This window comes from Pollicipes pollicipes, unplaced genomic scaffold, assembly GCF_011947565.3.
Source record: "Pollicipes pollicipes isolate AB1234 unplaced genomic scaffold, Ppol_2.1 Scaffold_1600;HRSCAF=1878_pilon_pilon_pilon, whole genome shotgun sequence".
NCBI lineage: Eukaryota > Metazoa > Arthropoda > Thecostraca > Pollicipedomorpha > Pollicipedidae > Pollicipes > Pollicipes pollicipes.
In genome coordinates, this window is record NW_023595962.1 from 4,380,227 (window position 1) to 4,397,478 (window position 17,252).

The window sequence follows — 17,252 nt, forward strand, 5'->3', positions numbered from 1 at the left end:
ATACAGTCAGCACCTCACAAAATTACGGGGTGTGTTACGAAATATGGGCATTTCGAGGTCAGGTTGTGACAAAGCTGCACAGAAAAGCAAAGCAGACAAAAGTGCAGTAACCGTGTCTGACCGCATTACTTGCGACTGCCTCGTGTCATATTCCGTCAAGCTTTGATCCGACACGGCTTAGCTGTGTAGGTAATTGACCTGACATGACCTAGACCTAAACATTTTAGTATCAAAGAAATGTATGTACCATAAGGTTCTGAGAGGGCTAGATAATTGCAGTTTTACTGAGAAAACTCCTCAGGCGGCGGTTACGTTCACTCCGTCAGTGCGAAGGTTAACATGTGCCAAGCTGCAGAAACAACCGACAGCTCCAATCCGCCCCCCCCCCCCCCCCCACTTACAGTCGTGTGCGAATTTTCGACCGCTGCGGTCTTCAGCGAGGTCTTAACCAGTGACGTCACACCGTGGCCTACACCATGACGTCGCAATAGGGCCCGCCCACAACTTAAACCAATCGCTTGATGCTTGATGCTGACCCGCAGTGCCGCGCGTTGTCGTCAGTCAGCAAGAAAAAAAAATATGGCTGATCGGCTGGTGGCTGAAGATCAGCTGTTATCGAAAACGCCGACTTAAAAGTATGCCAGCAAACTAAGGCGCTCTGACCATTCTGAGTCGAGCACCACGGTGCGGCAATAAGTGATGCTTTGCCTGAATGGCGGCACGCGCGTATGCGAGGTCACCGAGCCAGATTGACCTTTATGACCTATCAGATGGGACTTCCCTGCAGGAATCCCACATAATAGCTCGGCCTCGACGAATCACCCTCTTTTATTGGAGAACTTTGATATTGCCACTCGGTAGTTTAATTCGGAGCGATTAGGTTGCCGCGGCGACCCTGCAGTCGAGTGACGTCTGCGAGATTGAAGCGTGCGAACATTGACTCATCGAAGCTTATCAAAACTCCATACCCCACTCTGCTCTGGAAGTTCCAGAACCCAAAAACAGCTCGAGGATGGAGGGAATACGCTCGCACTCACTTAACACGTTTCACGAGTTATTTCACGAGTTCTTGGCTGCCTTAAGGGCAGCCAATAACTCGTGGCGAGTGTTATTGCTAGAGTTCTCATGTAGAGTGGGAGAAACCCAAGGGTATTTTATCACGATTGATGTCTTAGCCCACTCAGGATTTCCTAGTCATCAAATTGATTGCACTCGATCACGGTTTCGACCAGTCGTTGGGCACTGGGACGTAGAGACTGGAGATTTATGTAGTGTTACTAAGCAACCACAACTTGGCTTCGTCATATTTCTATTTACTGCAGCTAAATAAAAACGGTCACACCCACATATGAATATCTTTATTTATCTCCACCCATCGCAAAATAATTTGCTCCACGTTAAATAATTCAATGGAGGCAAACATTGCCGGTGCCGACCTTCATACGAAACAGGGAAATATTTTCTGGGCACGCTCAAGGCTAATGAAAGGTACTCGTAAAAAAATCGGCCAAAAAATGATCGGTCACGCAAGCTGCGCTCGACCAGACATGCTTCAAGAGTCCACACAACAGACCATTCGGGTTCGCTCAGCCTCCACAGGGCCTTTACCTAGCGTTTACGATGGAATAAAGTAATGGTCAGCATACACTTAGCCACGCACATACATGATGCAACAAACTTACCGGCCGTTTACTCCTTTCTTCGCCCTCCGCACCAGCTCTGACCTGCTCCATACTTGCTCTGACCTGCTCCGTACCTGCTCTGACCTGCTCCATACCTGCTCTGACCTGTTCCATACCTGCTCTGACCTGTTCCATACCTGCTCTGACCTGCCCCATACTTGCTCTAACCTGCTCCATACCTGCTCTGACCTGCTCCGTACCTGCTCTGACCTGCTCCGTACCTGCTCTGACCTGCTCCATACCTGCTCCGTACCTGCTCTGATCTGCTCCGTACCTGCTCTGACCTGCTCCATACCTGCTCTGACCTGCTCCATACCTGCTCTGACCTGCTCCGTACCCTATCTGACCTGCTCCATACCTGCTCTGACCTGCTCCGTACCTGCTCTGACCTGCTCCATACCTGCTCTGACCTGCTCCGTACCTGCTCTGACCTGCTCTGACCTGCTCTGACCTGCTCTCATGCGACAGCCTTGCCACGCGAAACCGGAAGGAAGTACCGTTGGAAGTCAAGTTGCGCTGCAATCAAGGCTTTACACAACGTTAAGTTGCCAAGCGATTTTCACTCAGCGCGAGCCCCCGGGTGACGTAACTGGGAGCAACTTTGTCAGCGGGCTGGAACGGGCACCGAATAAGCGGCGATGACCTTAGCCGTCGGGCATCTAGGCAAAAATGCCTCTCAACTTAAGTGAATGCAAGAGTGTGTTGCATGAGCATACAGATGAGACATCCAGCGTCCATTAAATTCATACTCGTAGTCCATTGAGACCCTTTCCCGGACCAGCCTAACGTAGACCAGACCAAATAGCTGTAATCAATAGTGACAATCAATAACTTTTCAGGACACACACAGGTTATTAGCATTTTAGGGACGCGGTTATCACGCACAAACCCGGTCCATGAAATCAACTCCTCACTCGACAGTCGTTAAAAATCGAAATGGTCGCTGGATTGTTGATCTGGGATCTAGCGAGTGAGTTCCAGTGACGTCACTGTGGGCAGCAACAGCGCCACGCATTTTGAGTTCCGGCGGGGACAAGAGTTTCCAGGGCCCTTGAACAAAATAAGACACATTCCTGTTTTATAAAAGGCCTCCTGATGCATAGAAGGGCCTCCAAATTCAGACCGGGAGCCTCTGTTTCACGAACAGGTCCCCAAATCTGGCCAAGAGGCCTTACTCTACCAGAACAGCGAAGAGGTATCCAAATCTGGCCAAGAGGCCTTACTTTACCAGAACAGCGCACCCTGATCCGGAACGCGGCCGTCTGATGCACGGCCATCTGATGCACGGCCATCTCATCTGATGCACGGCCATCTGATGCACGGCAGTGACATCATGTTCCATAAATGGGCTCTCCTTAATATAGAGCCTGCCTTCTAATCCAGAATAGCGGCTGCTCGGGTGCCTTCTGAACCTGAATAGGGGCTGCTGGGGTGTCTTCTGAGACAGAATAGCGGCTGCTCGGGTGCCTTCTGAGCCAGAAAAGGAGCCTCTCGAACACAATATTGGGCCTAGTGATCTAGAACATGCTTAAGGTTCACGATAAAGGTGGCCTTATTTGGAGTCAGTACGGAGTCTGACATTAAATGAATGCCCCCAAAACATCCATCTAGAATTATGTCCACTTGCCATGCATTTCTAGAGGCTTTTGAGAGCAGTACGCCTTTTTGACAAACACGTTCGGTGGAATCGGTGGGGTGTTCAACTCCGTCCACATGCCTCAAAAGCACCCCACGGTAATTTATATTTGTGTCAGTATAGCTTCCACTACCAGTACCGTCCGGACCCAGGCACACGTGTACAGATTGGATTACTTTTATCATACACAATGGCACCAAAGGAGACATGAACCCAGTTACATATGCGACAAGGCTATGTTCATGGCATAGCCCAAAATATAGCGCCGGAACGTCCCTGCTGCGTTTACGGGGAAGACAAGATGCCCTCTTTAATGATTGACATGTAGACGTATGGGGTCCGGCAGCCTACACAAAATACATGTGAATCCTTCGTGTGTGCGGGTGCGCTGGTATTAGGAACCTCTGGCTTATTTGCAGCTTCAAGTCCAGACACATTTGAGGTGACTGTGCTTGTGCACTATATTCAGCCACCCCAAGCCGATTAAGTAAATGGACAGACATCCTGCTATCAGACAATGGACAGACATCCTGCTACCAGACAATGGACAGACATCCTGCTATCAGATAATGGACAGACATCCTGCAATCAGACAATGGACAGGCATCCTGCTATCAGACAATGGGCAGACATCCTGCTACCAGACAATGGACAGGCATCCTGTTATCAGACAATGGACAGACATCCTGCTATCAGACAATGGGCAGAAATCCTGCTATCAGACGATGAACAGACATCCCCATAGTTATGTGCTCAAACGTGTTGCGTGCCCGTTCTCAGCAAAAATGTCTATTTTATAACTAGTAAAAAAATTTATATGCAGGCCGGTCGAAACTGGTTGAAAAGCCACGCCCTTCGCAAAGATATCAAAAACATATTGCAGATCCCTCCACAGGACGACGGTCACACTGACGAGGAGCGCAGCACCCCGCCCTAGATTAAAGACCATCCCTGCACAGGACGACAGTCACGCTGACGAGGAGCGCAGCACCCTGCCCTAGATTAAAGACCATCCCTCCACAGGACGACTGTCACACTGACGAGGAGCGCAGCACCCTGCCCTAGATTAAAGACCATCCCTCCACAGGACGACGGTCACACTGACGAGGAGCGCAGCACCCTGCCCTAGATTAAAGACCATCTCTCCACAGGACGACGGTCACACTGACGAGGAGCGCAGCACCCTGCCCTAGATTAAAGACCATCCCTCCACAGGACGACGGTCACACTGACGAGGAGCGCAGCACCCTGCCCTAGATTAAAGACCATCCCTCCACAGGACGACGGTCACACTGACGAGGAGCGCAGCACCCTGCCCTAGATTAAAGACCATCCCTCCACAGGACGACGGTCACACTGACGAGGAGCGCAGCACCCTGCCCTAGATTAAAGACCATCCCTCCACAGGACGACGGTCACACTGACGAGGAGCGCAGCACCCTGCCCTAGATTAAAGACCATCCCTCCACAGGACGACGGTCACACTGACGAGGAGCGCAGCACCCTGCCCTAGATTACAGACCATCCCTCCACAGGACGACTGTCACACTGACGAGGAGCGCAGCACCCTGCCCTAGATTAAAGACCATCCCTCCACAGGACGACGGTCACACTGACGAGGAGCGCAGCACCCTGCCCTAGATTAAAGACCATCCCTCCACAGGACGACGGTCACACTGACGAGGAGCGCAGCACCCTGCCCTAGATTAAAGACCATCCCTCCACAGGACGACGGTCACACTGACGAGGAGCGCAGCACCCTGCCCTAGATTAAAGACCATCCCTCCACAGGACGACGGTCACACTGACGAGGAGCGCAGCACCCTGCCCTAGATTAAAGACCATCCCTCCACAGGACGACGGTCACACTGACGAGGAGCGCAGCACCCTGCCCTAGATTAAAGACCATCCCTCCACAGGACGACGGTCACACTGACGAGGAGCACAGCACCCTGCCCTAGATTAAAGACCATCCCTCCACAGGACGACGGTCACACTGACGAGGAGCGCAGCACCCTGCCCTAGATTAAAGACCATCCCTGCACAGGACGACAGTCACGCTGACGAGGAGCGCAGCACCCTGCCCTAGATTACAGACCATCCCTCCACAGGACGACGGTCACACTGACGAGGAGCGCAGCACCCTGCCCTAGATTAAAGACCATCCCTGCACAGGACGACAGTCACACTGACGAGGAGCGCAGCACCCCGCCCTAGATTACAGACCATTGGAAAAACAAATATAAAGGATTATTGATGTGGTGGCTGGTCCATTGGATTGCCAAGTGACCCGGGCGCTCCTGGAGGACACGGGCGGATGGCTGCTTGTGCCGCCTCACTTGTCAGCACCCTCGACTGCGTGCTTTGGTGACCGGGGGTCTCTAACCGTTTCGATTAGCCCACTTTATTAGAACGTTTGGCGGCCGAGCGCTTTTTGGGAGATCGGATGGGATGGAGCGAGTCTCATGGCTGCGGAGATCGGATGGGATGGAGCGAGTCTCATGGCTGCGGAGATCGGATGGGATGGAGCGAGTCTCATGACTGCGGAGTTTTGGGAGATCGGATGGGATGGAGCGAGTCTCATGACTGCAGAGATCGGATGGGATGGAGCGAGTCTCATGACTGTGGAGATCGGATGGGATGGAGCGAGTCTCATGACTGCGGAGTTTCATAAAACCTCTAAAAACAGTTGTGTTACTGAGCTTCAGTAGCTGCTAGTTTACTGCTAACAGCGACCGCAGCGGATGACCAGCTGGCGGTGTCTTGTTAAAGCATCCATGTCTTTGTTTTGAAAAGCTACCAGCTGCCGTTAGTACAAATATGTCCTCATTTTGGACGCATTGGTCCTTTCCGTTGCAAATCAATGCTCGATGATGTCTTAACCCACTTTCTTTAATTCTCATAGTTTCTGATTTTTAGCAGAGGAGAGTCCATCATGGAGGTGTCAATTGGCTCATTCCATTAATATTCCATATCATTAGCATTAACATTTAGTATAGTTGTTTATCTACACATCTTAATGCGAACGATTAATGTATGCTGATATTTGTTATTGGCATAAGTTGATGTCGGTTATGGACAAGGGTTAATGTTAAGCATTCACATAATTACCATGAACAAATCGAGTTTATTAGGCATTTCAGAGCAGCTGCTCCTCTTAAGAAGGACCCCGGGAAGGGTTTCTTCTCTGACGTGTGAGCATGACTGCTACAGCAGCGGAGGGTTCAGCGGGATTTCCGCTGCATTTGAACATGTTACCCCGCGCAACTGCTGAAGGCTTTGATGGCAATGCGCTTCACCTATCGTGACATGCAGCGTTGAGCATTCTAAAACACGATCCACTCACGAAACGATCCACACGAAGCATTCCACCATATTTTCCCCGGTACGAACTTTTGCGGTTTCGACCTTTACGGCGTAGATCTTCAGCGCTAACAACTTGTGCGGTGTTGTTTTTGCTCCACTTGGCATGAGCAGGTAACTGCCGATGTTTTTTCAAGTTCCTGCGCCACTCGTTCGCTAGTTGTTGTGTAAGGACGGCAAGGTCCCGGAAATACATGCTCAACAATGAGCGATCTAATGTTCCGCGCGCCTTATGACGTCACAGCCAATCAGACCATTCCTGGTGTGTGGTGTGTGTGTGTGTGTGTGTGTGTGTGTGTGTGTGTGTGTGTGTGTGTGTGTGTGTGTGTGTGTGTGTGTGTGTGTGTGTGTGTGTGTGTGTGTGTGTGCAATGCGTAGTTTCGTCGTCAATAGGGTTTAACACGCGTCCGGGTGGCCGGCTAGATACCGTTCGCTCGCGTGGGGCGGGGTCAATTTGACCTTCCTGAGATCTCGGGATCTAAGAAAGCTAGAAACACTAAATTTACAGGGTGTGTTGACCTGTACGTGAACTCACTTAGGTCAAAGTTTCAGATTCCTAGAACGTGGCTTTTGGGTCAAAAAGGTCAAACAAGGTCAAGTTCCAGGCTGGTCTCCAAAGTGCCCCAGGACTTAGAAACCCCTTTCTAAGCAAAAGTTCATATTATCATTCGAGGTCAGTGACCTTGTTTGACCTTTTGAAGTTCAAGGTGACCAAAATCATACAAGATTGCTTTGAGTTTTGCTCTTGACTAAGCGACAAAGATTACGCCAGATAGTATGTTCCAAAAACAAAATGTTAACATGGATCATTTTAGGTCAGCGACCTATTCTGACTTCTAAGACGTCCATGGCAGATGTATAATGTGGTGCCTGCTACCAATAAACTCGAAATGAGCACCAGAAACTGTCCCATACAGCAAGCCCTAGAGCAACAAAACAGGTTTGTTTTGACCTTTGTGTGGCCTTCATACCTGACCTTAGGTCAATGTGATTTGCTCATTCAACTGTTGTGTTGCCTGAGAAGGCATCTCAGAGATGTATGGCTTTGTCTAGCATTCCGTTGTTGGATCAGATTGAAGGATTCCATAGAAATTGCCTTCGCTGAAATCATGGCCTGAATTTGACCTGCCAGAGGTCAACGACGTTGCAAGTTACATCTAAATTTTTGATGTCAAACGATCTGGTATTCAATTGTCTACATTTGTGCGAAATTTGGCGCGGCTGCGCCGCGCCGTTCGGAAACTGTTCTGGAAAACCTTCGTGTGATCAGTTTAACACCCACCCAAGCGCGTGTTAAAGGAATAATTCTGAACAGAAGACAGATTAGATGTCAACATTCTCTCAACGGAAACGTTGACAGGGGTGGGCGGGCGTGACAAAGGCTGGTCACAAAGCAGCTGGCCACGAAGGTCGCTCGCAAGAGCACACCGGCGACCGATGGCGTCAGGAAGGCTTACCGCTGCCGTCCGGGCGGCGGTGAAAACAGCCCCTCATTTACCGGATATGACCGGTGGCAAAAACCGGTGGCAACCGGATATGACCGGTGACAAAAACTGACGCTTTTGCAAGCAAACTAGTGACAGAGCTAAGAAAACGCAAACGAATTTAATAGGCCAGACCATATCACAACAGACCATTTCAGCTAGACAAAACTCGAAGCTTAGTATTGGCCTGTGCTCTCTAACGCTTGCATTGTGAGCATGTGTAGAGGACATGTCGAAACGTCGACGTTTCACTGTGTAAGCAAGTTGAGCCATAGGATGCTGCCATTTATAGTAGTTTTAATCGTGGTAGGTTTTAGCAGGTGGCATGTATATACTACAAACTATATTATATGGGTGCTGACGTCACAGATCAGTGGTGACACAGCGTTTTTTTCCAATATTCCTCAGGTCAACGCCCTTCACATACTTTTTAGCCAAGATTCACCGTGACATACTCAACAGTACAAAATTACAAATGAACAGGGTTTCTACTGGTCGTAAGAATCCTAACTGGCCACAGCATCATGCAACGAACGTGATCAGTTTGCCACACGGCGTTTTAAAGCGTCGTGTCATATGAGACAGATGGCCTCGAGTGCTCACCACGCGGCAGTGCGGTGGGCTCAGCGCATGGCTGAAGGCTGCCGTTTGTCGTGGGCATGTTGTGAGAAGCTGACTGGCTTGAATAACGTAGCTTGTCGCCACTTTTTTAAGATTCAGTCCTTTCTAAGGATCTACCTTGAAGGGTGTCCCCAGCAATAGCGTTAAAAAGCCCTGCCGATCTAGGAGACCTGTTGTTTGCGGATATCTGACCTGTAGCTTCAGAAGTAAGAGGAGGATATTGGAGCGACATATATCAAGAATTCCTTCAGAGCTTCCTCCTGCTGAGAGGAACAGCTGCTTTGAGGCACGAGGCCGAGCATCGCTTGCGCAGGCTTCTCACGCTGCTTGTTGCACTTCAGACTTAGCTCACCGATCGGTGGGCAGGCGTGAGGTAAAACGCTTTTCATTACCATCACCGTGCATATAATGTTAAATAAAGGTGCTAAAGGTGTTCAAAAGTGTCGTTTTCATCTGTCCATGACAATATTGCAAGCCTTTCGCACTAATTAATGGGGTTTTGTAAGGAAGTGCGAGTTCTGCACCGGAAAAAAAATAAGTAAAGATAACATATATAACAAATAAAAATAAATAAAGATAGTAAAGATCACCAATGCTTCAGCAAGTTGCATGATGACGTCACAAAACCAAGAGTTATATTATTGTCAGGTGCTTGTAAGCCTATTCTGTCGGTAAAAGTGGGGCTACAGTAATGCAGTTTTGCAAAACACGTGGGGTTGAGGGAGGGAGCAGGGAGAGGGCCTACGAAACGAAAAATGGCTGGGCCTGCCTCCGAAATGCACTTAAAACAGTTTTCTCCCCGAATTTGGCGCATTTTCTATTCAGAGTTGGGAGCAGCAGTGAATTCTCTCAAAAGCAGTCCTGAGAGCTGATCCCTAAAAAATCAGGAATAAGGAAAAGAAATGGATAAAACTGATACCATAAATAGAAACTTACGTCCATGGCTACGTCCACGAATAGGAAACTACATGTCTCTAGGCTAGTTATGCTAAGTATGCCTTTTCTGATGATATAATTAGTTTAGCCTCAAACATCAGTCAGTGTCTGATGACAGGCAAACGATACTTAAGTACAGATGAACTCTTAAAACGAAAATGTTTCATGGTTATACAGCATTGAATTTCAGAAGTCTTTGCTTTCATTGTGTATCGCAATTAAAGTTATGTTGCAATAGTTTCTAAAAGATTTGGCTCCAGGTAACAATTTGGACGGTTCTAGATTTCGTTGCTGACAGAAAAGGTACTTTTCATCTCTGGGAGTGGGGATTTGACCAAATTCGGTGAACATCTTTGGCGAAAGCTGTCGTTTCAGTTGTCCACGCACTCCAAAATACCCATTTGTGTGATTATCTCCGAAACATCCTGTGTGAGCTGGCAGTAGTAGTAGCTCACATGCAGTAGATTTAAGCGCATGAAAAAGCATAATTAGCAGCGACACAAGCGTCACCGATTCCAGTGGCCGGAGATCTGACTGGCAGCACGCCAACTTGGTCACTGCAAGAGAGCATCAACAGACGCTGTTATCGGCGGGCGGGCGGCACCACTAGTGTCGCTAGCACGACACAGCGGCACCACTAGTGTCGCTGGCACGCTCTGCTTGCGGCAGCCGGCGTGGTGCTGGCCTGGTGACGGTGGGTCGAAGGCAGGGGAGTTTTGCGTGTATCTGAAGCACCAGAACGGCACGCGAACGCACAAGCCGGCAGCTACAAGCGCAACATGGGGCAAAAACGCGTCGTTTAGAGGAGCTTGCCGTCGCTTCCAGATGTCGCCGCCGGGAGGCGGATGCTCTCTGGACAGAGAGGGTTCGAGTGGAGACGAAGCAGTCACTTGAGTTGGACAGCGAATATCGAAGCTTCTCTGGGATGCTCTTTTCTCTTTGATGCACCAAGTATCGCACATGCGTCATTTTTGCAATGCGTTACGTTACAATCATGGTGGTCTCTCAAAGCGTGCCTTGTTTACGTTCCTGTCGAGCAAGACCGGCCTGACGCAACCCATCTAAATCGCCCTCTTATCACTCCTATCACAATTTGTATGTACCCCTGACCCCCAACTCCCGCGAGCCCAGACGGCGGTCCCTTCCTCCGTCAGCCGCCCCTGCAGGGGCTGTCTGTCCGACCGCCGCCGTCAGCGGCCCCTGCCTCCGCCCCTGCCTCGCTGGCGGACTGTCCGCGACTGTGAGGCTCTGGTGAGCGGCGTGTCTGTCCGACCGCCGCCGTCAGCCGCCCCTGACCCCGCCCCTGCCTCGCTGGCGGACTGTCCGCGACTGTGAGGCTCTAGTGAGCGGCGTGTCTGTCCGACCGCCGCCGTCACCCGCCCCTGCCTCCGCCCTTGCCTCGTTGGCGGACTGTCCGCGACTGTGAGGCTCTAGTGAGCGGCGTGTCTGTCCGACCGCCGCCGTCACCCGCCCCTGCCTCCGCCCCTGCCGCCGTGTGTCCGACCGCCGCCGTCAGCCGCCCCTGCCTCCGCCCCTGCCGCCGTGTGTCCGACCGCCGCCGTCAGCCGCCCCTGCCTCCGCCCCTGCCGTCGTACATCAGACTGACCCCGGGTGGCCGGGTGCTGTGTTTGGCTTGGAAGGGGGCTGCCGGTGTGCCAGCGGCGGCTGAGTCACACCAGCTGCGGTCGGCCGCCGCGCCCCTGTCCGACCCGAGCGCTGTGAGGGGGTGCGCGACGCTGCGAGACCGGCGTGCCGATAACAACAGGCCAGGTTACACGGCGGCGAGGACGCGACACAAGGTCAGATCTGCTGTGGCGAGAACCTCGCTGCAAAAGACATTGACCTTATGAAGGCCAAGGCCACCAAAAACTTTTGATGTTGTTTTCATGGTTTAATTCAAAATCAACGTCACGAGCTTTGCTACGTGGCGTGGTACCCAAAGTGAAAGGTTGATCGGAGTAATTTAGGTCAGTGACGTTCCATGACCTTCATGAAGTCAAATGCTTTGACGCTCTTGTGAGCAAGGACATGAGCGCCAAACACTACCTTCTAAAATAAGTTTCCCAGTACCATAGTGGTTTGGCATTGGCCTTGATCTGATCTCCACACGTGATCCTAGTTCAATGCAATTAGTCGTAATCCTGCCTCAAGTTGTGTGAGTGTCTAAGAAAGAGTTACAGAATTACATGACTTTACCGAACACTCCGTTTTATCACCAGATTCAACGTTCCCTAGGAACTGTCTTTGCCCTCAGCCAGGATTTAGCTATCTCCTGTCATAGATCAGTGGTGACCTGACAATGTATATCTATGCTGCTACCAAGCGATCGGCTACCCATTTGTCCGTCGCTGCGCATTGTTTGGAACGGTTACGCTGCTTCGTTCGGAGGTTATTCAATAAGAAGGTTTGAGGGGATGGCATGTTCACCACCACCTGAGCGCGTGTTGAGTTTGTCACCCAAAATGTGTTCAAAAAGGGTGACAGGTAGTTCACCTCGTAGCTCTTTAAAGTCGTGATAGATCATTTTGAATTATGCATCACAAAATGCACCAATGTTTTCACAGTGGAGCAATGTGCTCAGTTAATTTTAGTGGCAAGGATACGAACTGCACTTTTGTCTTTTTGCTAAGACAGCGTTTGAACAATGCGTGAATCTTTTTGTGTCGTAAGTGTGGTTTTAAAAAAGATTGTGCCCTGACCAAGAGCGGCAATAGACAAAGTGACCACGTTGCTACTTTCGTTGCAAACGAGCCAGGCACTCCTGACGTCGACTGTACGTCCCTATAGGCACAAAATCTACCCAGTCCTTTCAGTCAGCCCAGTCCATCCAGTCCTTTCACTCAGCCCAGTCCATCCAGTCCATTCAGTCAGCCCAGTCCATCCAGTCCTTTCAGTCAGCCCAGTCCATCCAGTCCATTCAGTTAGCCCAGTCCATCCAGTCCATCCAGTTCATCTATTTCACGCTCTTGTGTGCAATATGGATAGTGAAGTCCTGCTAAGCAAGGAATTGTAATCCAGTGTATAATCATGCGGAAAACGCGGCGCAAAATGCGACTGAGCATCAGAATCGAGAAACATCCCTAGTGTGAATCATGCATGGCATAGATGACTAATGTACGTTTGATTTAAAACACTGTTATGGACTAAAAATATCCATACTGACTGAGGGAATCTAGGCCGCTGTGGTCAGGTATACACGCAAATTGCTATCGTTCCATATTTTCGAGCAGTTACATTTCAGAAGCTTCTGTTCGTGCGAATTTGAGGGTGTGTCCTGAAATTTAATAGCATGTTGTGTGTTTCATTCCGCAATGCGTAAGGTCTTTGCAATTATGTCTTCAATCAACTATGGAAAATGAATTGGTATCTACTCGACATAATTTGACTGAAAAACCCTGCTTTGTTATGTCATTTTTTGTGAAGGGCTTATTTACTTTCCACCTGTGATAATGGTAACCGATATCACACAAGAACGTGATGACTTTTTGTCAGAATTTCAGTATTTTTACATGTCGTGTGCGTATGTGACACAAAAGTCATGTGGCGTATGTGTCATGAATATTATCGTACAATTCCGTTTGTAATAAGCGAGCTTTTAGTTTACAGATTGAGATATCATATAAAATAAAGGTATGTCGAGGATATCTCTTTTTGATATTGTGCCCGGTTTCAGTTCCCCGGTATTCCCCGGTAACTTCTACCTTATAAACCTGCGTATCGCATTGCCGTACTACAGATAATATTGTGTCCACATTTTCCCGGAGCGCCACGTGATTCCAATCTGCTTCAGCGACATAGAATCCTCCTGCAGCCCATGACAACAACGCAAATACGAGAAGTAAGAGATATCCGCTTCGGATATTTTTCTCGAAGCAGAGCGGTGTTTGCATGCCATGTCGCGTGCCAGGCGCAGTGGCAATCCCAGATCGCGGTTCAGGGGGTAGTCGTGAAAACGACGCGATGGCTCATCCTCCCATGCGTTTTTTCCTTGCTTTCTTGCCATCTTCCCTGACTGGATCTCCTTCGAGTTTGGTGGTCATCATGAACGCCTCCCAAGGTGCGCTTCCTGGTGATGCCCCTGGCGGCAGGATTCCGGTCTATTTTTGAGACGGTGGTGTTCCAGGCCGCAGTGTAAATAGTACCCCGGGCAGCGCTGAAACCTAGCGGCGCCCGTGGACTTACAGAAGCGACCGACGGCGAAATTCAGAGGGCGTATGGAGCCTCAGATTGAGCACGGATCGCAGCTGAGCTTAGAAAAGGACTCAGCTCAGAGCTGAGCTTAGGTCTTGGTTTGATCCGCCGTCGAGCTCATCGTGTTTGAATCCAACTGGCATTGCCCATAATGACATCCGATTGAATGCTTACGAAGTTGCGGAGCGCTGTCGGTGTCAGTTACATGAAGATGGTTTTGTTTGTTAACTATTTTAGTTTATTTCGACCATAACCATGAAACAGCATGCGGTGTGAGGAGTGTTTTGACTTTCAAGCGGAACACTTAAATCTGAGCGTCCCTCCTAACAACAACGAAAATGCGTCCTCGTCGCCCGCGAGCTCGCGACCCTCCGCCCCTCCGTCCGATCTGCTAGCTCGGACGGGCCACGCATCCGCCGCCGCTTCGGCGCGCGGCCTGGCCTGGCTTACGCTGGCTTTCCCGTGGATGGATGAGCGATCAAACGCATGTCACGTGACTACGACTGCGACGGTTCGATCATCGATCCCATGATAATGCGGCATTCTTTTGCAATGTCTATATTGAATGCAACTTGTTTGAAAGTTATTCTTCACGAAAGACACGCGCAGTGGTGCTTATTGGTGACGAAAGACACGCGCAGTGGTGCCGGTTGGCCTTCGATAGGCCACGGTTGTGACATTGACGTAAATCTTGACAAATGCTGGCAATAATCGGCCTTGAATATGCATGGAGGCTCTAATTGAATAATGATATCAGGCAAATGCGAGGTATATTGTGAAAAATATCGTGAAATAGTTTTGACAATATAACCAATACTTCTCTGATAATGTGGTGCAACTAGTGCCTCCTGGTGCACTGAATTGTGATTTTTGTCGGCAAAAGAACTCACAACATTGTGCCGTAAAATCAGGACCTCATGGTATTTCTTCTTTCTATCATTAAATAAAATTTCAACGATGGTCTCTAGAGACTTGTCCCTAGATGCTTTGTTGTGTCCACCTATGCCTAGCAGTGAGATTTCAAGCCCAGTCCGCGTTTTTTTTTTGGGGGGGGGGGTGGTTATTTGGAAAAGTTCTCAAACGAAAGGTACTAGAACCGTAACCAGAGCGGTCAGAGCCTGCGACCTATGTCCAGATCGGGGGCGTAGCCTAGTTACTATCGAAAATTTAATTATTGGCTGTAGACAGATAACATTGCAAAATCCCAGATGGCGTTTGTTGAACAAAGCTTGTGCCAGCAAGCTTCTATCATAAGGCGGCCTTGGCGCGAATATAAGTACAATTTTGAGCTTCTCGTCGTCGCCAACAGACTTGATCACCGACAGACTTTGTTACGGCTTCGTCAACTTACGGCTTCGTAGCCAGCAGGTCTTTTGGCGTGCGTTGGTCTGACTGAACATTGTGTACGCGTTTGAGTGCGTACTGTATCGTGGGGCTTACAGAAGAATATCAAAACGGTTGAAAACATGAATATAATGTAGTACAAAAATAACTAAAAGACGCAGCACGGCGCAAACACTCGGGCTCTGATTTCAAGGGCATCTGGCCAGGCTGCTTGCGCAGTTGTAGGCCTGCCAGCCACCCTGACGGCAGCAGCAAGTTCCTCATGTAAACAAAGACATCCGTTTTCATTGCCCGGAGGCATTCTCTCAGACGCCTGGGTTTGTTACTGGCGAGCAGACTGCAGCGAACAACAAACAATATGTGCCGTAGGAAAATGGGAAAATGCTGCTGAGTATGCGTTCTCTTCGCCAACCGCGCTCGACCCATCGCGTGTCATACACGTCGCAATGCATCCCATTAACGATCCGGATACGCAGAGCAGCCTTTCCTTCTTTTGGTTGTGACAACAAATGACTGACCTCTATGTATGTGTACGTACTCACCTTTGTAATATGATGGAGAGAGAGAGAGGGAGAGAGAGAGAGAGAGAGAGAGAGAGAGAGAGAGAGAGAGAGAGAGAGAGAGAGAGAGAGAGAGAGAGAGAGAGAGAGAGAGAGAGAGAGAGAGAGAGAGAGAGAGAGAGAGAGAGAGAGAGACGTGCTGTCCGCCTGGAACGACGATGCCTCGCAGCTGGCTGGGAGTCCATTACTGTCATCCTTGTAAGTGTGTCTGTCAAGCTTTGTTAAGACTTTATGAATGCATTTGGTGTATAAATAGGAAAGCACCAGCCCTCACCGTTTCCATGGAAACGGGGAGCAGTGCGGCGCGGTAGAGGATGGTCTCCATCGATGACACCCAACGGGAGTTAAAAGATTTGGTTTGCTAGTTACACTCGGGAGAATAAGCCACTGAGGACGTACCAGTCATCAGTGGCTTATGGTACAGAATGGACATATCGTGACGTGAGAAAAATGTTGTTCCCTGCGTACACTCTAGCAAACCAAACCACACAACAAAGCCACCATAGATCACAGCTCACAAGTGCATGCACCTCTCTTTTACGAAAACCGTTCTCGTTGTTCCGTGAGACCTAGAGTTGCACACCTGCCGCCAGCAGCGGCCGACTAGCAGCGAACATCGATCAAACTATCTATGACCTGCGCACTACACACTATGGCACTAACAGCTGGGAATGGTCTTCAATCGCTTCTTCTGGCCTGCGCGCCGCGCAACGGTCACGTTGATATGGGCCATCCAGCTCAAAGTCTTGTTGTTTGGCAGACGGCGATTGAACGCCTTCCAGCGTGCTACCGCAACGCGTTGCGACCGCCCCAGCGCAGAGGTCCGCCACGAGTTCCCGTCCACGGGCCGCGGTGCAGGTACAGTGCCGGGGCACTGGGGTGTTGGGTAGCGGAGACGGAGGGAGGCAGGCCTAGGAGGGGTGGGGGTAACGGAGACAATGGGCAGCTGCCTGGGTGTGCTGGTCTGTCACTGGGGTGTGTGGGAGCTGATACGGGAGAGACAAGTCCTGGGTTGTGCAGGTAGGCGGAGACGGTGAGAGACAAGTCATGTGTTTGTGCAGGTAGCGGAGACGGGAGAGACAAGTCACGGGTTGTTGCGGGTAGCGGGACGGGAAGAGTCGACAAGTCACTGGTTGTGCAGGTAAGGAGACGGAGAGACATGCAGGTAGCGGAGACGGGAGAGACAAGTCACTGGGTTGTGCAGGTAGCGGAGACGGGAGAGACAAGTCACTGGGTTGTGCAGGTAGCGGAGACGGGAGAGACAAGTCACTGGGTTGTGCAGGTAACGGAGACGGAAGAGAGACAGGGCACTGGGGCGTGCAGGCAAGGAGCGCAGCTGTCCGATTGAGCAGTGTGGAATTGGAGCGCTCCGCGAGCATAGATTGTCGCTTGGACACAGGGTCTGGGCACAGGGTCTGGACACAGGGTCTGGGCA

General features: G+C 50.2%; 1 protein-coding gene across 1 annotated transcript in view; it reads left to right on the plus strand.

Annotated features, from left to right (window-relative positions):
* Positions 1-11,396: 11,396 nt before the first annotated feature.
* LOC119090040 (uncharacterized) overlaps positions 11,397-17,252 on the plus strand; it is a 49,709-nt gene continuing 43,853 nt past the window's right edge. Inside the window, exon 1 of the mRNA XM_037212839.1 lies at positions 11,397-11,521. The gene's annotated coding sequence lies outside the window, so the exon portion shown is untranslated. The remainder of the gene's footprint in view (positions 11,522-17,252) is intronic.